Source organism: Physeter macrocephalus, chromosome 5, assembly GCF_002837175.3.
Source record: "Physeter macrocephalus isolate SW-GA chromosome 5, ASM283717v5, whole genome shotgun sequence".
NCBI lineage: Eukaryota > Metazoa > Chordata > Mammalia > Artiodactyla > Physeteridae > Physeter > Physeter macrocephalus.
Window position 1 is genome coordinate 7,455,788 of NC_041218.1, and position 24,544 is coordinate 7,480,331.

Here is a 24,544-nt window from a genome sequence, read left to right on the forward strand (position 1 = left end):
ATTACATGAAATTTCTAAAAATCTTATATGTTCTGGTATAATGTTATAAGTCATAATTCTAGTTATTACTTTAAAATGTATATCTCAGAAATAACTAAATTTCCTTGTCAATTGCATTATTATGAACTTTCATCAAATCTTTAACCATGGTCATTTTTAAGTCTTTTGACACTTACAGACAGTTCTGGGTGTACTCTGATGCTTTCGCAAAAATGTTCCTATAAAAGGGTTTCATCTTCAAGGAATTCATGGAAAAGACTGACAAGTACAGGTTTCTGGTAACAGACTATACTGCTGAACTGAATGAATAAGCATTTTCAGAACTCTAATGGAAAACGGATGAATTCATAAAAGTGCTAACAAAAGATCAAGATGAAAAAAATTAATTACCTGGGACTGAGTGAGCTGATGTGAGGATGATTATAATTTCTGTGACTTTCTGTTTGAATAAAAAAAAAAATTCCCCCAAAACAAACAAACAAATAAAGAAAACACAGGAGAGAAGGCTCGCACTCCCCTGAGAGAACAGAATGGGAGGACGGCCTGGAAGGTTCGGCTCACGGCTGGGTGAGGCACTGGCACCCGGGTTTACTGGCTCATGTTTAAAACCAAACAAACAACACCCCCCACCATCCTCGTCAGACAGATACCCTTATGGGTGAAATGATATGATGGCTGGATATATACTTTAAAATACTGCAGAAAATAAAGCTGAGTGACAGTTACACTGTAGTTTCTATTTTCCATAACTAAAAGCTCTGCAAACCTACACAACATATGAAGTACAAACAGAAAGAGCAAGAGGATTGGGGGAGGGGGGGAACGACGTGAACTTTAGGACACGGATGTGGGTGGAGATGGGACTGGAACGTAGCACAGACCCAGGGAGCAAGCCCGCACTGGACACGTCCTATTCCACAGGGCGGGGGGGTGGGTTCCCTACAGTAGTAGCTTTCCACCTGTACCCCTGGAAATACTGTGATGTTTAATCATGATCTAGTTGATACATACAAAGAAATCTAATGCCACTTAGAACTGAGACTGGAAAGCTCCCAACCTGAGAAATTCTTAAATTCTATTAGAAAGTCTTAAATTCCATTAGAGCTTTAAACGAATGTAACACCTGAGAGGCAGATCCAGCCAACCTGGGTCTGACGGGCACACCTGGGATCAGGTAACACGGAAGCTTCGGGCTGTAAATTTTGCAGACAGTTCTGGTCAGGATTTTACTAGACTTCTACACTCTCACTTTGGTAATTCCGGCGGCACTACCCTCTGTGCACCTGCCACTCCAGGCTGCTCCTGAATCCAGCTCTCCCTCCTACTCTCCTTCCCCGGACCTTCCAGAGGCCACAAGCTCACATGAATAAAACGGAACACCTCCCTCTCCGCCCTTCCTCCACCTTAGTCAACAGAAGCCTCAGTTGCCCGATTCAAACTCCTGGGGGTGATGAGAGCACCACCTGCAGACACATCTCCACTCACACACCACCCCACGCAGCCCCGCTACCAACACTGTAAATCAAGGGTCATGCTTAGCCTCTAACTAACCCTCCTTCTCTATTTCCCATCTTCGTAAGAGGCCAGCTTTGATTCCTCTCTGTTCTTACCCCGAGGTAAAGTCAGTTCCGTCAACTCCCTCTTCTTCTTTTTAAAATTTATTTATTTATTTATTTTGGGGGCCTGTGTTGGGTCTTTGTTGCTGCGCGCGGGCTTTCTCTAGTTGTGGCGAGCGGGGGCTACTCTTCGTTGCGGTGCACGGGCTTCTCACTGCGGTGGCTTCTCTCGTTGCGGAGCACGGGCTCTAGGCACACGGGTTGTGGCATGTGGGCTCAGTAGTCGTGGCTCGTGGGCTCTAGAGCGCAGGCTCACCAGTTGTGGCGCACGGGCTTAGCTGTTCCGCAGCGTGTGGGATCTTCCCGGACCAGGGCTTGAACCCGTGTCCCCTGCGGATTCTTAACCAGTGTGCCACCAGGAAAGCCCCTTCTTCTTCTCTTGAATCACCCACATCTCTTGATATCCACACAACTCCTAGAGTCCAAGAGGTATCACTGTCTCTCACTGGGGTCACTAACAAAAGTCTCTTCACTGCTCTCATCCTGTCCAGGTCACCCTCCACAATGGGGCCCGGGTTAATTTCTAAAACACAAGCAGCCTTTCGTTCTGTTAAATGAATTAACTCCACAACCACCATCTACACTTTACCACAGCGATGACCACCCAGGACAGTGTCCATCAAGTGGGACTGCCTGCTGCATGTCGGTTTACTCGCCGTGTAAAGAAAGGACCCAGTATTTTCTGTAGGTCTCAGTGCTAGACCCTGTGGCAATAGCAGCTGTGATACTTTTTCTCACTGAATCCTTACAGTAACCATATTCTCCGCACGGTACACTATCAATTTCTTACAAATGAGGATACTCAGGCTTGAAGATGTTCAATAATTTGCCCAAAGCCACTCCGCTAATAAGAGGTAAGTATTCACACCCAACTATCTGGATTCCAGAGCCACGTTCTTTCTGTCACCCGCCCCTCCATGTTGTTTCCACAGGAAGGTGGAGACTTCTTATTCCACTTCCTTAAAAAGCGTGCTATGAAGACTTACTCTCCAATCTGAAATTACAACACGAACCACAGGAACCACGCAAAAAGGCAACTGAAAGCTTCACGACGTAAGTGTGTAATGACGAGCCCAAAGGACAGCAAACCCACAGGTCAAGGAAGAGCCGGCCAACTCAGGAACTGGACATTTATTCATACTCACATACTTCATTTGAATATTCATTTATTAGTATTCGAATGTTATTTAAAATTTTCACTTTTTAAATCAAAGGAATCTTAAAGAACAGGGGCTAATATCTTGTAAATGCAGACCAGGAATGCGTGCGTTGAATAATTAGGGGTCTACTTGTACATCACCAGGAAGGGCACTTACTACCTCGGATAAGCCTACCTGATTTCACTATTGAAACACAAAGCTTGCAAAATCTACACTTACTTATATTATAAAATTTAAATATATTATTCCATTTCTATACAGAACTAAGGGAACAATTACAATTAAGTTCAAACAATTACAGTTGACAAAAGCATAAAAAAGTTCCAATTAACATCTTAATAGATGGCTTTCTAGAGACATTAACTGAGTTTTTGTCTCCACTTAGTCATTCAAAGCCTGTAAATCCACGGCTAGAAAGAGAAGCAAAAACACTCACCCAGACTGGAAGCGCCGTTCTGCTTTTTCTCAAGCAACCAATTCACAGCCAAGTTCCCAAGACCTGAATGTATCCTAAGTGCTCGAACTGCCTTGTTTGTGTCTTTACTCAAAGCTAGTGATTAAACATTTGGGCCATTTAAACACCGAGTTTGGTTAACATAAATTTACCACGTGACCCATCAATTCCGCTACGAGGTATTTACCCAAAAAACAAGACAACATATGTCCATCCAAAGACCTGTTCAAGAATGTTCACAGCACATTATTTATAAAAGCCAGAAAGTGGAACAATCCAAATGTCCACTAACAGGTGAATGCATAAGCAAAATAGCCTAAAGTCATATAAAAGAATACTCTCAGGCAATAAAAAGTGAAGTACCGATACACACCACAGCATGGACGAACCTCAAATACATTACGCTAAGTGAAAGCCAGAAGAAAAAGGCCACCTGTTACATGATCCCATTTACTACATGAAATGTACAGAACAGGCAAACTACAGAGGCAGGAAGCAGACTCATGCTTGCCTGGGGTGGCGGGGATGGAGAGTGCAGACAGCCACATGGGCTATTTGGGGTGATGAAAATGTTTTAAAACTGGATTGTGGTGATGGCTGCACAACTCTAACTTTACTAAAAATCACTGAATCATACAAGTGAATTTTATGGTATGTGAATTATACCTCAATAAAACTGTTAAGGAAAAAAGAGACAGCTTTAAAGCGTGCTAGCTATAAATCGTTCTGGGTCAAATTCAGGTCATTCACAGAAAGGAATGTATCTTTACAAAACGACCAGGTTCTGCATATATAGGAGCCTTAGCATGAAAAACAGTATTACTGGGTGTTCTACTGGAAAGAAAGCTTTATTTAAGAACTGCTATTTAATATGTTACCAACAGAGGGGCTCTTATTCTCCTGCCACACAAATCATTTAAAAGACAGCTGGAAGCACCAGAGGAGCTGCCACATGGCAGAGGCGTTTTACTGCCACAGTAAAGATAAAGACAGAACTGCAGTAGAGTTCAGAGGGTCTGGAAGAAGTCATTCCCGGCTACCATGACAAGACGTCTCTACAAGCGTGTGCTCTGAGCGCTTCTGCGGAAGGATGTGAAGAGCAGCAGAGGAACAGGGAGGGCGTCTGGCAAGGGAAGAGCAGGAGGCAAGAAACCGAAACACAGGACACCGAGCGTGGGATTCAGGCTGGAAGCTTCAGGGGCAGGAGGGGAGGTTTTCAGTAAGAGGACGTGAGGTCCTTCTTCTTCCTTTTTTTGGCTGTGCAGCTTGAGGGATCTTAGTTCCCCGACCAGGGATCGAACCCGGGCCCCTGGCAGTGAGAGTGCAGAGTCCTAACCGCTGGACCGTCCCGGAACTCCCGCGAGGCCTTTATTCTTTTTTTTTTTTTTAATTTTTAAATTTAATTTAATTTTTATTTTTTTATACAGCAGGTTCTTATTAGTCATCAATTTTATACACATCAGTGTATACACGTCAATTCCAATCGCCCAATTCATTGCATCACCATCCCCACCCCCCCTCGGCTTTCCCCCCCTTGGAGGAGGCCTTTATTCTGAGTGGGCAACAGAGGCCTGCAAGGTTCCAGGGCAGGGAAGTGACACGACTGCCGTGATTCTAAAAACATTCATCCGACAGCTCTCTGGAGCTGGAGCTGGGGTGAGAGGGGACCTAAGGTCAGGGACACTAACTAACTTAGAGGGACAGCAATGGAAAAAGAAAAGGCCAGATGCGTAAAACCGAACCAAGCAGGGATGACGGGAACGTGGACCAGAATGGGCGGCACTGGTGAGGAACGACTGAGGATGAAGAGGGCGTCTCTCAAACCTGGACTTTCCCATCTCCAAAAAGTTACCTCTGGATTCCAGAATCTGAGAGATACAGCACTACAAAGTCAAAATGACTTAACTATTGCTGGTGCGGATGTTCACTGAGACAGATGGTGACTGGCCACATCTAGTGACATTGCAGGTGCACTGACCCTTCCACCCAACCATCTCACTTCTAGGAATCTATCTCCAAGATAAACTGGCCAAAAACGACAAGAAGTTGTACACTCCTCAAGTTTAGTCACGCAAAAGACTGAAAATCAACCTAAAATCCACCAAGAGGGGATGGAGCACTAAATTATGGCACACCCACATCACGAAGCATCGTACAGCTATAAAAAGGAAGGAGGGCAACCCCTACTCACTGACGATACAGTGACTTCCTAGTGGACACAGTAGCTGAAAAAAGCAAGGTTCCCTGTGCGTGTGTGAGGGGAGGGGAGTAAATACTAACACACAGGGATAGATCTCTATTTTTCTTTTCGAAGAGAAACAAGTGGAGGATAAACCAAACACTAATACAAATGGTTGTTATCCATGGGCGGAGGAGAGGGGTGCAGGTGAGATTCAGTGGGGGGTCCGTGGCTGGAACTCAGGGGGCTGCAAACGCGGGTGGGGAAAAATGTACGTCTTATTGCCCACTCCCCTCCAACCGAAACCCGGCCACTCCTCCAATTACGAATGCAGGCGGCAGTCCACAACAGTTTTCGCAGGACCTCTGACTTTGCCACCAGGAGATCACAGGTATTTTCATTACTCCATGACAGTTATTGCCAGTATCATTTCTGCTCATCAATACTGTGGAATTACAGTAGCTCGGCATAAAAATTTTTTTTACCTCAAATAGGAAATATTGGACCCCCCCCGGTGGCACAGTGGTTAAGAATCCGTCTGCCAATGCAGGGGACACAGTTTCGAGCCCTGGTCCTGGAAGATCCCACATGCCGCGGAGCGGCTAAGCCCGTGCGCCACAACTACTGAGCCCACGTGCCTAGAGTCCGTGTTCGGCGACAAGAGAAGCCACCGCTATGAGAAGCCCACGCACAGTATCAAAGAGTAGCCCCCACTCACCGCAACTAGAGAAAGCCCGGGCGCAGCAACGAAGACCCAACGCAGCCAAAAATAAATAAATAAATTTAAAAAACAGGAAATATTTAAACTACGTTAACGTGTAATTCTCGGGTGAAGTTTGCTGTTCTTTGTTGGACATCTTTCATGACTGAGAAAAGCCAAAAGTTACACTGTAAAAGTTATAAAAAACATCTATCTGTGAGCCATAGTTGGCCTATAGGGTCTCAACCAATTGTGCTCTCTGCTTTAGGTAATAACTGGCAACAATATAATTGTAAATAAATAGGAATTCACAAGCACGAAGTCTCATGGAAGTTCTGGGTTAAGTGATGATCATCTAGACATTCATAAATCTGTTATTATAAAATGCCTTATGTCACTAAATTGAACACTCATTTAAAAAAATTCCCATGCTGGAAAAAACCCAGGGGTAAAAGGGTTAAAGAGAAACAACCCAAAAGCAAAAGGTCATATTATTAAGAGAAACTGGTAAGTTATGTGAAGAAGTCTGAATCTAAAGGGAAAATGAGAAACTTAATTTTAGATGAATGTGAAGCAATTTTTTTTTTAAAAAAAAATACCAAAATGAAAATGCTCAGGCAGTTTGAAAATACAGAACTGTAGCCCAAAGGAATTCACACCTGTAGAAAAAAATTTGGTAATCTGCAAAAAGGTAAAACTGTCGGCATTAACGTGGATAAAATCTTCACAGCATAAGGAAAGAACGTAACAGCAATGAGAACTAAAACCTGTATTTAAAGGACAAGGGGGAGCCCCCCCCCGGCCCCCCAGGAGAGAGGAGTGCTGCGAGCCCGGGGGACACAGGTGTGAGAACCAGAGGCCAGAGAACAGAAGCTCGGGGAGGAGAGCTGGACGAAACCTCTAGTCCTCGACAGGGTCAAAGTCTGCGATCAATCAGGGAGAAGGTCTAGGATGAAAGTCGCTGACTGTAGCAGGTGCCAGGAGAAGGTACCTCTGAGAATGCAGCTCCAGAGTAGGAGCCGGCTGCAGCCACGTGGAGACGCCCCCTAACGGCCGGGAGCAGGTGCCGGCTCTGCTGCTGATGGGGCCCCTGGAAACCTGCCTCTCCTGACACCTGGTCTCACGGGAGGACCCAGGACTAGCTCGGGCGATGACAACGCGATGACTTATTACCCCATCTGCCGTTACACAATGCAAGTGAGAGACACGAGCGTGTGTTCCTTTTAAATCCTAAGGCCAGTATACAAGCATAACTGTTATAAACTTTTACTTGAATACAACATGACAACTACCACGTTTCAACTTCGAAGACAAATCACATATCTTATTCAAAAATAATATACAACCAATGATAATTACAACAGCCGCCTCATAATCAAACGTCTGTGCAACGTCTCACAGTTGAACGTATGAAGCCTTGAATTCAAAACCTGATCTGAAGCTCATGCTTCCCACCACCCTCTCACAGAGGTCCCCTTGGTGATGGCAAGATGACCCCCGACTCCGATCACGCCCACGTGGGACTGAGAAAATACTACACCGATTACTACAGAGAACAGACAAATCCAGACAACCCAAAACCAAGGAGCACTGCTAGTCAGATTCACTTAGAAGGGCACACCTGGTTCCTTCAGTGCCAGCTCTAATTATGTTAACTCATTTGAAATTAAAGACCCAAACAACTTCCCAGAGCTGTTACAGGGTTTTAGATGAGACACCGTCTGTAAAAAGGCCTAGTTCTATGGCTGGTACCTAGTAGGAATTCCCCAACCAATAGCTCTTTTTCTCCCTTCCTTCTCAAAAAAACAATAGTGTAGTAGGAGATGAAACCATCTAACTCACCTGATCTTGGTCAGAAAATGACTAACCCATTAAATGCAAGGACACTTTTGGTATGTTGAACATTATTCATGCAATATTTGCAAAACCTTCCTTAAAAAGAAACGTAGAGCAAAATTATAAAACTCCCAGAAGACAACACAGGAGAAAACCTAGACGACCTTGGGTAAGGTGTGACTTTTTAGATACAACACCAAAGGCAGGATCCGTGAAAGAAATCATTGATAGGATGCACTTCACTAAAATTAAACACGTCTGCTCTGGGAAAGACACTGTCAAGAGAATGAGAAAACAAGCCACAGACTGGGAGAAAATATTCACAGGAGAAACATCTGATAAACAACTGTTAACCAAAATAATACAAAAATTCTTCACTCAGTAAGAAAACCACTTGATTAAAAAATGGGCCAAAGCCTTCACTGAAGATATTCAGATGGCAAGTAAGCATTATGAGAAGATGCTCCACGTCATAGCACCACCAGGAAAATGCAAATTAAAATAATGAGACACCACTGCACACCTATTAGAATGGCCAAAATCCAGAACACTGACAACACCAAATGCTGGTGAGAAGGTGGGGCAACAGGAGCTCTCAATCACTGCTGGTGGGAAGGCAACATGGTGCGGCCACTTTAGAAGACAGATTGGTGGTTTCCTACAGAAATAAACACACTCTTACCAAGCAATTCAGCAATAATTGTACTGCTTCGCATTTACCTAAAGGAGTTGAAAACCAATGTCCACACAAAAACCTGCACACAGATCTTTATAGCACCTTTTTTCCTAATTGTCAAAACCTGGAAGCAACCAAGATGTCCCTCGGGGTGAATGGATAAATAAACTGTGGTCCATTGAGACCACGGAATACTATTTAGTACTAAAAAGAAATGAGCCATCAAGCCATGAAAAGACATGGAGGAAACTTAAAGGCATATTATTAAGTGAAAGAAGCCATTCTGAGAAGGCTATATACTGTGTGATTCCAACTATACGACATCCTGGAAAAGGCAAAACTAAGGAGACAGTGAAAAGTTGTAAGTGGCTGCCAGGAGCTTGGCAGGGTTGGGGGTGGGGAAGTAAGTATGCAGAGCCCAGAGGATTTTTAAGGCAGTGTACTACTCTGTGCGGTACTGCAGTGATGGATACACGTTATTATACACTTGTCCAAACCCACAAGATGTACAACACCAAGAGTGAACCCTCATGTCAACTATGGACTTTGGTGATTATGACGTGTCAATGGAGATCTGGTTGTAACAAATGTACTACGCTGGTGGGGGATAATGATAACGGGGGAGTCTGTGTATGTGCTGGGGCAGGGAGTATATAGGAATCTCTATACCTTCCTCTCCATTTTGCTGTGAACCTACAACTGCTTAAAAAATAAAAAAAGTCTTAAAAAAATCAAAACAAAAAAATGCAAGTAGAGGCTCACTTTTGATCTTTATATTTTGCTCATGAAATAACTAGCATTTTATAGTCTAGAAAACATGAGTAAACAAAAAGCTAGTACTGAATATTAAATACTATATTTGCTTATTTTTCTTAATTGAAAATTAGGCTATTTTGATAATTACTGCTATCTGAATAATGGATATGTCAATAAGCAGATTTTACATTTATACCTATTACTGTAAAAATGGAAAGTATATCAATAACTGGTTCTTCTTTGTAAACAAAATATCTGACCCCAGACCTTCAGACTTTAACAGAAGTAATACTTCTGATTCATGGGCTCTGCTCTGTGGTTGGAAGGCAGGGGCCTAATTCACAGCTAAATCCTCAGCACCAAACACAGTGCCCCGGCACACTGCAGGGCTCCAGAAAGACGGGAAATGATGATTCCAAATATTTGGGGGACACGTCTGAATCACTGATGATACATTAAAAAAACCCCAAACCTAGGACTTCCCTGGTGGCGCAGTGGTTAAGAATCCGCCTGCCAATGCAGGGGACACGGGTTCGAGCCCTGGTCTGGGAAGATCCCACATGCCGCAGAGCAACTAAGCCCATGCACCACAACTACCGAGCCCGTGCGCCACAACTACTGAAGCCTGCGTGCCTGAAGCCTGTGGTCTACAACGAGAAGCCACCGAAATGAGAAGCCCGCGCATCGCAACGAAGAGTAGCTCCCGCCCGCTGCAACTAGAGAAAGCCCGTGCGCTGCCAAAAATAAATAAATAAATAGATTTATTTTAAAAAAAGAACCCAAACCCACCCAGCCCATAAGCATACAGAACTACAAAGAACATGCTAGAACATGGTAATTACATGTAACTTCATTTTCTCCCAGCACAGTAACAGTACTGAGAAAAATGGGGAGGGGGGAGGCACACCATTTACGTTACGTATAAAATTTAAGAGAAATTATTCAAACAGGTGATAAAAACTGTAAAACTGATGGCTTGGAAAGTGAAGAAGCAAGGACCCACCATACTGGGGTAGGATGTGAGCAACTGTATTTAAATCTTCACGGTTTGTTTTATGAGTTCTCCCACTTCCTAACAACCAGCGGAGCTTTGAAATTAGTAGGCCCTCAAACTTATACTAAATGAGGGAACATAGCTGCTTTCTCCTTGAGATCAATCTTTGTCCTTCTAATTATATAAATATAGAAATATGCTAATTCAACTAATACCCCAAACACACATACCATTTTATAATCATGAGAAATTTTGGATGCCATTAAGTATGGAATTTTCTCCTATGAGCATCTTAGGAATTAGGATACAATTTTTATTCTTGGTACTTGAACAACTAATTAATTAAGTCTTTTTAAATCCTAAAATTCCACATACAAGCACTCAAAGCTTTAAGTATTGTTCAAGTCATAATTGAATCTTAATTCCGTTAGAATATAGGTTCTTCCTATTTTAATTACTATGTGACTTCCAGTGGGATGACACGAGCATCACTGGTATAAATTGCTTTAGGAAACTTGAAGGTGACCATAACCACCTTAATACTTAACAGGTGCTATGCAGACTGACTGGTTCGTCCATATAAACTAGCTTGAACTGTTAAGGACCGAATTTCAGCTCTCAGTTTCAGCACAATGCTTTTATAGGGACATTTATTCAATGACCTAGCTTGGTGCTTGCACGTATTTCATTTCCAAGCATTTTCGTTCACTTTAAAACAAGGAAAAACAGTATTACATTTGATCATTATCTACACCATGCATATTTTTCAAATTGAGGACTGCAATCCATTAACGTGTATGTAGGCCATGAAATCAGCTTAGTAAATGGTAACCGGAACTTTTCAAAAGAGCGAAAAAGAGAAGAGCTCATAGAACATAAGTATTGCTCAGTGCCTCTTTAATTCAGTTATGTCTGTGTATGTACAGAGTTAACCTACAAAATGCATTTCTTACTGTAGAAACAATTCAAGAAGCACAGAGTGACATTACACAGTGACCTGACTATTTCAAATAGTTAATCTATAAGCGCATGTGGCTGTCTGAAGGGACTCCCAAGTTCTGGTTCCACAACTCACAGCCTGCGTGAGCTTGGGCAGCTTCCTTAACTTCTGTGCCTATAATTATCTGCAATTATAACACAGATAGACATAGATATAATAGGGACAATAAGAGTACCTATCTCATAAGGTTGTTGGGAGGTACAGATGAGTTATGTAAATAAACTGTTTAGAAGGGTACCAGACACACAGTAAGTATGTGCTACTATTCATATTAACACTTCAACAAAGGTTATCATATGTCCTAGAAATTCCTAACATGGTACTTAAATAAAACAACAAAAAACTTCTCAGGGGGAAATGTCAAAGACAGCGTGAAAGTCAAAATGAAGTAAAGTAATGTTGCCTGAAAATTGCACAATACCCTTGGATAACACAACACCAGGGGTACTTCCCAAATTCCCACCAAAGCGGACCCATCATCAGAAGACAGGGAACCTTGTATTCTGACGGACCTGGGGATCCAGACAGAAGCAGTTGTAAAAGTTCAGATTTTCTTTGAAATTTCACTGGATCTTTCATTCCACCACCAAATACACGTAACAGAATGCTCTAAAATACCAGCTTGAAAACCGTTTCTCACCCTAGTTAGAGGGTGAGCTGCTGTTTTATCGAATCCACTGAGGTCGGAAGCCTGCTGCGGCGGAGCTCTCCCTGCACGCCAGCATCCCAGCATCTCTCTCCTGTCTTGGTGCCGCAGCATGATCAGGACCTGGCCTGAACAGACAGGCAGATACAGACAGCAAGTCGTTTTCACTCCTGAGATGACCAGGATGCTGGTGGTACAGGAAACATCTTCAGGCCACCGAGGGTGGAAATCTAGACACGGACCTTCAGCTGGGGAGACAGAATGACATGTCACATGCAGATGACAGGTCTCTCCCACTCCTGGTGAGGATGCTGCTTCAGTAGAGGATGCACTATTCTACCACACACGCGGTCACTTTCATTTCAATGAAATGTTTCAATTCACACAACTCTGTTCAACTAATGTGCAGATTTCCCTCCTGTGTGGCCACGGTTTGCCCTGTAGTTGGTGAGTGCTAGACCTTGAAATAATATCTGCTAAGTCGGCAGATTTTGAAAGTTACCACATCACTAAGTGAACAAGATCATTCATCTAACCTGGTTTTCAAGGCTTTTCATTACTTTTTTTTTCCACTAATACAAATAAATTATCTTAAGTTCAAAAATTCTGACCAGGGGACTTCCCTGGTGGCACAGTGGTTAAGAATCCGCCTGCCAATTCAGGGGACACGGGTTCGAGCCCTGGTCCGGGAAGACCCCACATGCCGCGGAGCAACTAAGCCCGTGCACCACAACTACTGAGCCTGCGCTCTGGAGTCCGCGAGCCACAACTGAAGCCCGCACGAGTACAGCCCGTGCTCCGCAACATAGAGCAGCCGCCGCTCGCCGCAACTAGATAAAGCCCGCGCGCAGCAACGAAGACCCGATGCAGCCCAAACCAAATAAAATTTAAAAAAAATTCTGACCAGCAGCTCCCTCTAGCTAAGTGAATTTTCAAGACACTTCCTACTTCACTACAAATTGGTTCAAAAAGAATAAACAGTCCCACTTCTACACTCCATCTGATTTGGAGCTTTCACATTTTGAATACAGTTTACCAATTTATTCACCTTACTGAAGGTACGAGAGCAATCTGGCGGCACCCTCTTTTAGGCTCCTGGCTAGTGCTTCTGGCCACGCGGGGTCGTGAAGAGCCAGAGGCACCTACCGCTGCTGGGGGTCTGCACCCAGCCCCACCCCGTGCACGCGTGCAGTGTGGACTTGATAAAAAGCATCCTGTTGAAAATGTCCTTACTAGCTACGACAACAGCAAGTAGTCAAGAGACTTATAAATATCCGGGAAAGGGTATGAGGAGGTGCATAATACACAAAAGTGTGCTTAAACCTGGGCTTTAGCACCTACCAAGGATAAATACATTAAATTCAGTCTCTCAATTATTTGAGTGTGTCTTCTGAGTTCATGAAAACGCACCATTTGATAACCTCCAATAAGGGAGGTTTTTTCTTTTTTGGGAGGCAGGGGGCGGGGGGGCGGTGGTGGTTAAAAAAATCTTGCTCCCCGCTCTGACTGAGAACAATCTGGCCATACCTGTAACAAGGGAAAAAGTCTAGTAAAACCTGTAACAGGCTCACCTAAGAAAATGATTCTGAAACTGACGGAAGCTTCTAGCATTTTTCACTTGTGTTTTTTTTCAGCTGAACTGGTCCTAGTCATGATGTTTCTTTTTAGTTGCAAAAACTTGTAGTGAATTTCCTTCATAATCTGCACAACTTGTTTTTACGGTCACTATAAAATAGTGGCTTTTTAGGTGACTGTTTAGGGGCAGAAGAGACAAAAGCAGCTCATTTCACTTCTACAATAATTAAACCTCATATTTTAAATAAGAATAAAGAACATCCTACATACTGAGATTGGTACAGATTTCTATCAATAGACTACTTGCGACTGGGGCGCTAAGATCATCTTTACAGTCAAGCTCAAGTTTGGTGGGAGAAGCCTCAGAGAAATGTCTGTCAAAATTCTTGATTTCACATAATTTACTTCATTAACTTGTGTATATTTTCTCAAGCAAGGTTTTCAAGCTTATGCTTCAAATAGCTTATTTTGAAAACCATCAAATCATGCTCCCAGTTGAAAATACAGTAGTTTTAAAAAGAACATCAAAATCACAAAATGCAGATTTCCTCCACAGTTTAACAAGAACTCACTTATATAAAAAATGGGCACTTTAGAAGACTTGAGATTCACAAACATGATCCAATTTTTACAATAAAATTTAGACATCAAAACTTTGCAAATAAATCAACTTCTGCAAAGTACTGTATAAATGCAACAAACTATAGAAAGAAGCTCATTTAGGACTAATTTTTTTCAGATCACACACCCCGAGTATGCATTTACACTCAATCTATACTAGACTGCCAACAAAACACACAAATCTGCCTCTGCATTTTGGGGGGGAAAAACCCTCTTTTTAACGTAAAACTGCTGCCAAGGGAGTCACCTGAATATGTTTTAAAATCATTTTTTAAAACTATTAAGGGAATCCACTGTCCTAGGTAGACACACACTCACTCACCTATAAATCTACCATAAAAAGCAACAGTGGATATTCATCTTACACCACATCCGTACTTTCAGAATGAAACGGTGTAACATATGGTTTGTTGGTTAGAACCTCTGAATTCTTTAATCATAAACTGTTTCCATAAATCAGCCTATCAAAAGAAAATTTCTCATGTATAATTTATTATAGGTTAAATCTCAAAATGAACAGAACTTCCCCAGATTGGTTTGCTTTACTGAAATCTCATTTTTATGGGTAGAAGGCTGGAAGAACAAGGACACGACAAAGAGCCGGCACCCACGCCAGCCACTTTCACGTGAGAAGCGCACACGCACACGGCCCGCCCGACCTTCAGTGTTTTCTGAGCTTAAGGGGATGAGATGGGACGTGTAGTGAAGCGCTGGCGGGACGGAGGGCGGAGCCCACTCCTGCCTGTCGTGGTGATGCCAACACCCGGTGGGGACAGACCCTGCAGTCAGGGAGCCATGACAAATCCTGAACACAAGGCCACAGGAGCTGGTGACAGAACCAAACAAGGGAGGGGTGAAGACAGGGCATTTTGAAGGAAGAACTAATAATACTCGGTAGTCACTACATAAGGAACATGAGAGTCTCAGAGAGAAGGCTCGAAACAGAGAAGCTGGATGCGGCTTGGGGAGCAAATGAGATCAGTCTGCGGAGGTCGTGATGGTGGGGAGGGCAGGTGGGCCGCGGGGCAGCCCTGCGGGCAGGCAGAGAAGCCGCTGGGGCTCAGCTGGGAGGCAACCAGCTACCAGCGAGAGCTGTCGGAACCGCTCCGGCCAAAACAGAACGGAAAAACCCCACAGCAAAGTGGGCTGGAACAGAGAAGCAGGTCCCAGAGGCACTTCCTGCGCGTCCATTTAGAGAAGAAGACATAACCAGAAGAGCAAAGTATTCTCCACAGAAGCTAAGGCCAAGAGATGACTCAAGAAAAAAGGATGCGAACCTGGTCCAGAAGCTTGGAAAACACTGCATGTTACATCCCCTCCTTAAAGGGGCCAAAACGCTCTAGCAAACAGACCTGGTTACACTTTCCAAACGTATCATGCGAACGGTGTTCACACTCTGGAAATCACTGAGCCCGAGACATGCAGGGGAACCCCTTTAAAATAACAGGAAAGAATCTAACAGAACCTGAACGAGGAGAAGCCAAGTCTGCGTTTCAACGGACTGAAGTGCTTTGAAAACTCTGGCAGTTTAGACTTTAAAATTTTTGAAACATCTTTGTAGTTAATGTTACCAACCAGCATTTTCCAGGTGTAAAAAGTACTTTCAACATCTGACACGTCCAGGAGAATGTGGGCCACGTGCGCTTTGGTCCTGCCGTTGGTCCTCAGTAGTGAGGATGGATTAAGGCTGGCCCATGTGCTTAAAGAAATTTCTTAGAGACTTCCTGTGACAGCGCTTAGGATTTATATTTAGACCAGGAATAAACTGAAGCAGGCACCATTTCTAGACAACTACACGTCTAACTCCGTACTCCTGAGGACCCCGATCTCCGCGGCACTTCCCGCACCCCTCCCGAGAACCGCTCCACTGAGGAGGGAAGAAGCGAACACAGCCGTTTACTCCAGACCACGCCTCTACTGCATGGCATGCCATCTTTCACATTTCTGATTCTAAAATCAGGATGTGCTCTACAAAACAAAACATACTCTTTAACATGGTAGTAGGGTTTTCTTCCCCCACAGGCTATGATTAAACTAAGGGTACACCTTACATACATACACAAGTACATACACACACATATCCTGGAGGATACACATTCTCTGCAAAATAGATGTCTCCCTATAAGACCCTCAATGCACATTAACATATTAAAAGTCCCTCAATATGCAACCTAGCATTTCCTCAATGTATTTACTCACAGATCTTCCCTTCCACTCCAATACCTTACATGTCACAGAACACAGGTGGGCAAATACTGTTCTAGGCAAATAAAAAATTCCTGAAAATGCAGGGAGTGGTAAAGCTGAGCTCCCTGATTATAAAAATAATAGTGACTAAAAGCTTCATAATGTCAAGTGATGACAGGCGTGACAGGCTTCACCATAAATGCCCCGGTTAAACTGCAGACCTTCAAAAACAAAACAACACAACATCCCGCACAGGACAAAGGCACGGACACACAGGACACCTGCAAAGGTACCAACGAGGGGTAACAAAGCTGCTCATCAGGCCAAGCATCTTCAGCACCCCTAAGGCCTCCCTTCTGACTTCTGGGTCCCCTGTGGGTAGACGTTAATCACCCTCTGGCGTCAGGAGTCTCTGTCTGATGACTGACTAGTGAACCATTCCTGCACCGAGTGTCCAAGGCTACCTTCACCCTGGGAAGTGAAGGAAAGACTTCTGTCCAAAATGAGGCATTTATGTGCAAGAAGCAGAAAGCTGAGGGGGAACAGCTCCAAAGCCACCAAACTGGGATTCAGCCCAGTCTCTGGCACATTCTAAGTGCTGAGGAATAGTGGTTATTACCAAAGGCAAGATGAGATTCTGTAAGACTGGAGAAGTCAGAAGAAATCACTCTTGGACTTTTTTCTTCTCCACCCTCCCCCAAACTGAAGTCCCCTAGTTCCCAAAGACAAACTCAGGGCTCGGGGAGGGGAAAGGCCTCCAGCCCTCATGCCTGGGCCTCCAGCTGGGAGTGAAGTCCGCAGTCTCCGGTTTCTCAGCCTCACCCACGATTTCAAACCTTTCCTTCCAGTCTGACCAGAGCGGGCCTCCCTCCCCACTGCAGGAAGGGGGCTCCGCGCTCCCTGACTTTTCTCCCACGTCCAGACTTCCAGAAGCTGCCCAGGCACGCTGAACTATGTTAGCTGACAGGGGACACGTTCTGTGCACCTGTTTTCTCAGATGGCCAAAAGTATCCCTAATTTGTGTCATTTAGAATACGTTTCTTAAATCAATAGTAACGTTTCAACGTTCCAGGCTACAGCACAAAATGTGTCAAAAGAATTTTTCTAATTTTTAGCAAATTTACATTCTTAGGCATAAAGACGACAGGTCTAGACATCCGTCTACTATTGCTAGGAGTTGTAAAGTTAGCAAAAAAGGACAGGCACTTCACAGCATCTCTAAGAAAAGGAAACTTCCACACTGAAGACATTTCACTAGTACATAATGCACTGCTGCCATTCAACAGAATAACAAAACATAAATGAGGCTCATGAGGTTAAGACAGTTTCACAGAGGGTGTGAAACTTGCAGGGACCTAGAGCAGCTGAAGGATTAAGATGGGGGATGGGAAGATGAGCTGCTAGGAGAACCTGAGGGCTGAGAGTCAGATAGTTACCCTGCGTGTCAACACACCTGGCAAGGGACCTGCAAATAAAGCAAACACCAGAGTGACTCCAGCACTGAACTGAGTGAGCAGAAACATCTTGCTCGGAAGCAGGCTCACTGCTTCTATTGTCTTTTGTCTTCATAAGCTAACCCACTGCATTATAAATACATGTGTGCTGTAGGAAGTTGGACGAAAAAATAAAAACCCAAAGAATAAACTAAAAATAACCCATAATTCCACTATTCAGAGATAATCACTAAAAACATTTTGGCTTATTATCCTTTGAAACACGTACATACACACTAAAAACAAAAGAAAAATTTAAGCATTACATATACTGCTTTACAACATGTTTTTGTCTCACTGAATACAGAATTACAGACATGCAAAGATTTATCTAAAAATGCTGAGATCATAATCCTTAACAGCAAAACCTGAAAACAAATGCTCAATAAGCATTAAATAATAGTGTACCCATGACAGAATATTAATCATTTTTTATATTTTCTTAGACTAAATCCTTAAAAGTAGATTAACTATTTCAAAGTGTATACATACATACATATATATATATACTTTTTATATAGTTCTCTCAGAAAAATCATTCTTTTTCAGGCAATGAATGAATGGGCTCATTTCTCCATACCCTCACCAGAAGTGGCTTATTTTTCAATCTATGCCCAAGTTTTTAACAACAGTATCTCACTGATTTACTTTTCTAAGAATACTGCTAGTAAAGCTGAAATTTTTGTCGTTTCTTGATCCTTCTTTTAAAAATTACCAGTTTGCTCATTTATTTTCCCCAAGGGGGAGAGGAGGGCATCATCTTTACCTTAGTTTCATAAGCCCTCTTTTTATAGTAAGCAAAGTAAATTTACTTGTAAGTTACAATATTTCTTTCAGTTTGTCATTTGCTTTTTAATTCTGTTTATGGCATTTTAACCTGCAGAAGTTTAATTATTCTAAAGTAATGAAAAGAGCCTTTTCCTTTATAGTTCCTACTTTTGGTGTTATGCTGAGAGGTTTCTTCCATCCTGAGATCATTTGTATTATCTTTTGGTTCCTAAAAACTTCAGTGGGGGGCTTCCCTGGTGGCACAGTGGTTAAGAATCCGCCTGCCAATGCAGAGGACACGGGTTCAAGCCCTGGTCCGGGAAGATCCCACATGCCGCGGAGCAACTAAGCCCGTGCACCACAACTACTGAGCCTGTGCTCTAGAGCCCACGAGCCACAACTACTGAGCCCGCGCGCCTAGAGCCCGTGCTCTGCAACAAGAAAAGACACAACAATAAGAAGCCCGCACACCACAACGAAGACCCAACACAGCCATAAATAAATAAATAAATAAATAAGATAAAAACTTGGGTGGGTGGGTGGGTGGCTGGCTGGGTGGGGGATATTTTAAAAACACACAAGTTCACCATCCTAAAATTACAACCATCTTTACTACTTTATAAATATTTTCAAGAGGACATACACATTTTAAGCACACATTTCATACAATCTGTTTTCCAAAGTATTTTCTGACATAGGCCTTTTTAAAAAATCATAGCTTGTTAGATATGAACAAGCTTAAATGGTTTCATAAATTTAAGGCCAGTGAGTCACATCACACCAACTTAACAATAGTCCCAAAGTTCCAGAACTGTTCCTTTCTGTCCCATCAGTGCCCATGACTCCCCTTCAATGCCCCCCAGTTACTAAAAGACCAAGAAGAATAAGCTCATTCTTGATAGGCAACCCAGTTCTGCATAATGAATTCGGTCCTAATTATCAATGATAAGATACCAATCTTGAAAGCATTTCAATTTTGCTCTCTTCTCCTCTTCTACCTTCATATAAATAAGACACTTCTTCGGGAGCATCCGGTTAAAAGCTGGAGCCCTGGAGTCTCCCTGTCATGTTTTAACCCAGGCCTCACGACTCACTAGGCCTATCTTAACCACCCAAAGCCTCAGCTGCTTCCTCGATGCCGTCAGAGGACTGAACAACAGCACCACGCTCTGCGGGGCCTGATCAAGATTTTAAGTGGGTCGTTGATCAAGAACAAAGTGTGAGTTACATGAGTTGCAGCAGGCAGCGCGCTGGCACAGGGACACCTGCCCGTCCCAAGGTCCCGGCCCTACAGGAGGTCTGTCTATTCCAAAGGAACCAAAGTCTAGTCCAAGGTTAACTGCTAGGACAGTGACCCGGGTGGGGCCTCGCAGGACCCCAGGGAAGGCTCCCACCCTGGATGGAGCATCAGGACCTGAGAGGAGCCTTTCCAAAGCAGCAGGAGTCTGTCGGGTGACAGGAAGGGGACAGGATACTCGAGACCGAGGGAGAACATGAGGGAAGGGCAGCAAGGCCAATCCTGGGAACGGGCGCTGCAGTGACGGGGAAGCTGCCAGGAGACTCCGCTCACTTGATCCCAGAGTCCCAAGGGAAAACATTTAAATGACCACCAAGCCTAGGCTTCTCAACCCTGCTTCTCAAGCACGAATAAGATTACGCTTTACAGGACGGTTCCTCAAATGCTGTTAACGTTAGGAGCAATGGCATTTGCATGGAACCCAGACTTTGAGGGCCTGAGGAAAACTTGAGTCAATTAAAAACCATCTCACTTTATAAATGAGGAAATAGAGGCTCAGCAAAGTTAAGTTCAAACCAGATCCCATGTCCTCTCTCCCAAGCAACATCTTCTATACCTAAGCAAAAATACATGAATAAATTACACACACATCTCTTTCAGAAGCTATATCCCTGTGAATAAAAAATTTTAAAGCCATCAAATATACCAATTCTGTTTATAGTGTGCATTATTAAATGGACACATTATAAACAAAGAGCTTAAATCCTTAGTAATAAACCTAAGGTTTTATTTAAATTTTATTCCTCATTTCACATTCACTTCTGTTTTGAAAGGCAAACGAAAGAAGAGAATTTGTTGAGAAACTACCTGATATCCCTCCCCCTAAAGAAACAAACAAAAAAACAAGGTAAACTTTTAATTGGTCCTTAAAAATTGGTCCTTAAGATTGGTCCTTTTCTCCAGGCATACCTGAAAGACAAGCTCAAAATTCAGCCAATGGTCCCCAAAAGACATTTTATTCCAGACTCAACTGCTGAGGTAGAAAGCCCATGGCCTTGGAACCTATGCAGGGCCGAAAACAGCGAGGAATAAAACACAAACACACTCCTATGTTTTTTGGGGCCCTAATTTTCAACTTGAAGGAGGGCAAGTAACTACTCCTCAATCTAAACCACATTCCTTTGACCTTTCCTTGCTGAAAGAAAGGCATACTACGCCTGCTGGGCAAACTGGGCGTGAACTTCTGATAAAAGGCCCTCAAGGACCCAAGAAAGGTCTCTCCTGTGAGAAAGGTCACTCGGGCTCTAGTACCACCACTGCGTTTGCATCATCTCTCCAACAGGGAAGAGCCTTAACTCACCAAAGGATTTCACTCCAAAGGTAAGGCTGCAACATTTAACCTGAGGGGAAAGACCTCAATCTTGGTTAAAAACACACACACACACACACACACACACACACACAAATTTTAGAAATCTGTACCTTAAAACTAGCTTTGAAACAAACAAAAAAAAGCAAATTAAAGTTTCACAACTTGTTTTCTTGGCACTTTCCTGGATTGCCATAGCTGAAGAAAACCTGAGCATTTTTTCTGTCGGAGCACTGTGTTAGTTCCTGGGGTGCTGTAATAACAATTCTAATTAAACTTGCATTCTTACGCAATGGAAGTGCAGTGACTGCTTCTGCAGCCAAAATCGGAGGTGGTCAAACACTCGGTGTTAAGTTAGAATTATTCCAGATTTATTCACTCAAAAAACAACTGAGGCACCCATGACAAAGTTCTATGCTATTTACTTTGGGGATGCAAAAATACAGAAGGAATACCTCCTGCCTTCAAGCAATTCAGTCAGAAAAGTATGGGAAGTAAGGCTGCACCGGCAACCCAGACTAGGTTAACTATCTTTAGAAGGTAATATTCAGCAACAGGCAAAGGAGTCGACGGGGCTGTTAATATCTAAGCAAACTGCAGAATCAGCCCAGGCATTCACTGGGCTGTTAGTTCCCCGAGGTGGTGGACGGTAGGAAAGGGGGTGTACCAGCAAGGATCTTGAACCGGTGGCCCTAAGACACAGAGGATACTACAAATCGGTGAGAAACTCTACTACTACAGCTAAAGGTACTTTTTGTTTTTTGTGGGGTTTTTTGTAACATAAGTTTTTAAAAGATGACTCCAATGACAAAAAAAGTTAAATATTTTTAGACAGTATTTCAGCCACCCCTCTCCAGCTTAATGAGCACTCTGTCTCGAAACCTCCAAACATGGTCATAATAGAGTTAAAGCAAGCCAGTCTCCTGTTTGCATGCTTCGGAATTTGAAATGCGATGCAACTATTTCGACTTACCATGGAAAGCAACAAATAGAACGTTCAAGTAAATTTTTTTCTAATATCCAAGAACAGTTTTAGATCAAGAAAACGTCATATCCGATTTTTTTTTTTTAGACAAAATATTGCTGCTTTTTAAACAACATTCCCTATTTTGCTACACAACCCACAAACGCTCCAGGATTTCGGAAAATCGGGTAGACAGAGTGGCCACAAAATGAAGTGTCAACCTTATAACTGCACACGCTTTTGCAGCGTGTTAAGATATGCCGAGGTCCTAGAAGCTGGGGTCGTAAAGTAAAGTGAACTTAGTTCCCTTCTGTGACTCCGACGAGTGCATTTCCAAAACTGCGTGACTACTCCACTCCTAACTTGGACTGTTTTAATGCCCCTACGGGGAAGGGCAGTTACACAGAGCAAATAAATACTTGAGTTAAGTTAACTGCAATTCCCCATTTGCACCCTCACCACTAACCCCAACTGCGAACTCTGGGCAACAACAGGGATCCAATCGGAAAAGATCCTATTTTTGGCAGAGAGCTCGTTAAAGGGAGAAAACCCCGAACTTCGGGGGATTAGTCTCAAGGAATGCTCACCAAGCGTTTCTCCCCGAACCACCACTCGGCCTACAGCACACCCGGGCGGAGGCAGGGGTGCGCGGGGCGACCCCTGCACGCGTGCGGAGGCCGGCGCCCGGGTTACCTGCGGGGTCAGCGCGCGCTCCCGCCGGGCGCGGGGCCGGGGGCGCGCCAAGGCGGCGGAGCAGGCCGGGCCCGACTCGCGGGCGCTCGGCCGGCGACTGGGGGCTCCGTCCCGTTCAGCCGCCTCACTCGCATCCCTGCGCGCCTCCCCGGCCCGCTCCCCCAAGAGAACGGGGCAAAGGGGCGACTATTACCCAATAACAGCGCCCCGAACAGTCGCAACAATGCGGGCGAGGAACCCGGGAGCCGCGGGCAGGGAACCGGAAAGCAAAGAGCCCGGCTCCGCGGCTCCTTCAGCGCGCGAGCCCAGTACTTTACTTGAGAGCACGAGTCCGGGGCAAGCGACGCTCGGGGGAGAAGTGATCCCGAGGGGGCGAGGGAAAGAGAGCACGGGTCCGGGCGCCCCGCGGGGGTCGCCGCCCGAGGAGAGGCGAGGTTCGCACGCCCGGCCGCCCGGGGCCGCCCGCCGGCCCGGCTCCGCGGCCCGAGCCCGGTTGCGCTGGGAAAGGGGCGGGCGCCATGAATCGGGCTTTTTCCCAGTGCGTAGTCCGGGCCTGGCCGCCCCGTGCCCGCGTCCGGGGCCGCGGCCCGGCCAGGCCCGAGCCGGCCGGGGTGACTCAGGGCCGGGCCGCGCGCTCCCCTCCCGCCCCCGGCGCCCTCCGCCCACGAGTCCCCCGGCCCAGCCGCCATTCCGCCCAGCCGCGGCTCGGCGGCTCAGGCCTCGCCCGGCGCCTGGGCTCGGCCGCCGCGGCCCCAGTCACTGCGACACCGCGGCTCCGGGCCGGGCCTGCGCCGCCGACTCTTCTCGGCCCCGGCGCCGTCGACACTCACCCGCATTTCCCGGGTGCCTAAATGGCTCCGGCGACGTCTCCACCTGGTCGCTGGGCCCGGCCCCGGTTAAATCCCCGTCCCGCCAAGGTCTCGCCGCGTCCCTCAGCCGCCGGGGCTGCCCCGCCTGGAGCTGCGTGCGACACGGCTCCCACCTCCTCCTCCTCCCTGCCCGCCCGCCGGCCCTCCTCCTCCCGCCGCCGCCTGCACCACGCAACCTCCGCCCTCTAGCCTTTCCTCCGCCGCTCCCCGCCCTCCCGGCCTCACCGGCTACGGCTCCCGTGGGGGAGAAGCTGGTGGGGGAGGGCCGGAACGCACCGCCATCGGCGTCCGGGGTGGGGGAACCGGGAAACCGTCGCCGCCATCTCCCCACCAGCCCGCGGCGCGGGAGGGGCCCGGAAACCTCCCGCCCGCCGCGGCCCCGCTCCCGGTCCCGGTCCCCCAGCGCCACCGAGGACCCGCTCGCGGGGCTGTTCTCTACCTGAAAGCCCGCGGCCCCTGGCCCCGAACCCCGGCGCCCTCCCTGGCCGGGCGCAGCGGATCCTCCTCCAGGTTTTACAGCCTCCCTCTCCTAGGGGCCGCCTCTAAGGACCCGGCTTCCCGCCACTTCGGGCCGAACGAGGAGGGGTCACCTTCTTAGGTCGGGGCAGCAGCCTGGGGAGAAACTGCCCCAAGACACCCCGGAGGAGGGGGTCTTACACACCCCCTCCTGCGCGCACACACGCCCTGAACCGACACGGATCACAACTGCACCCGGTGGATCTGCCTCCCCGGCTGGGAGAATAACCAAAAG

At 45.5% G+C, this 24,544-nt stretch overlaps 1 protein-coding gene across 1 annotated transcript in view; it reads right to left on the minus strand.

Moving 5' to 3' along the window:
• CUL1 (cullin 1) overlaps positions 1 to 23,898 on the minus strand; it is a 110,420-nt gene extending 86,522 nt beyond the window's left edge. Inside the window, 1 exon segment of the mRNA XM_055084772.1 lies at positions 23,755 to 23,898. The gene's annotated coding sequence lies outside the window, so the exon portion shown is untranslated.
• Positions 23,899 to 24,544: the final 646 nt, after the last annotated feature.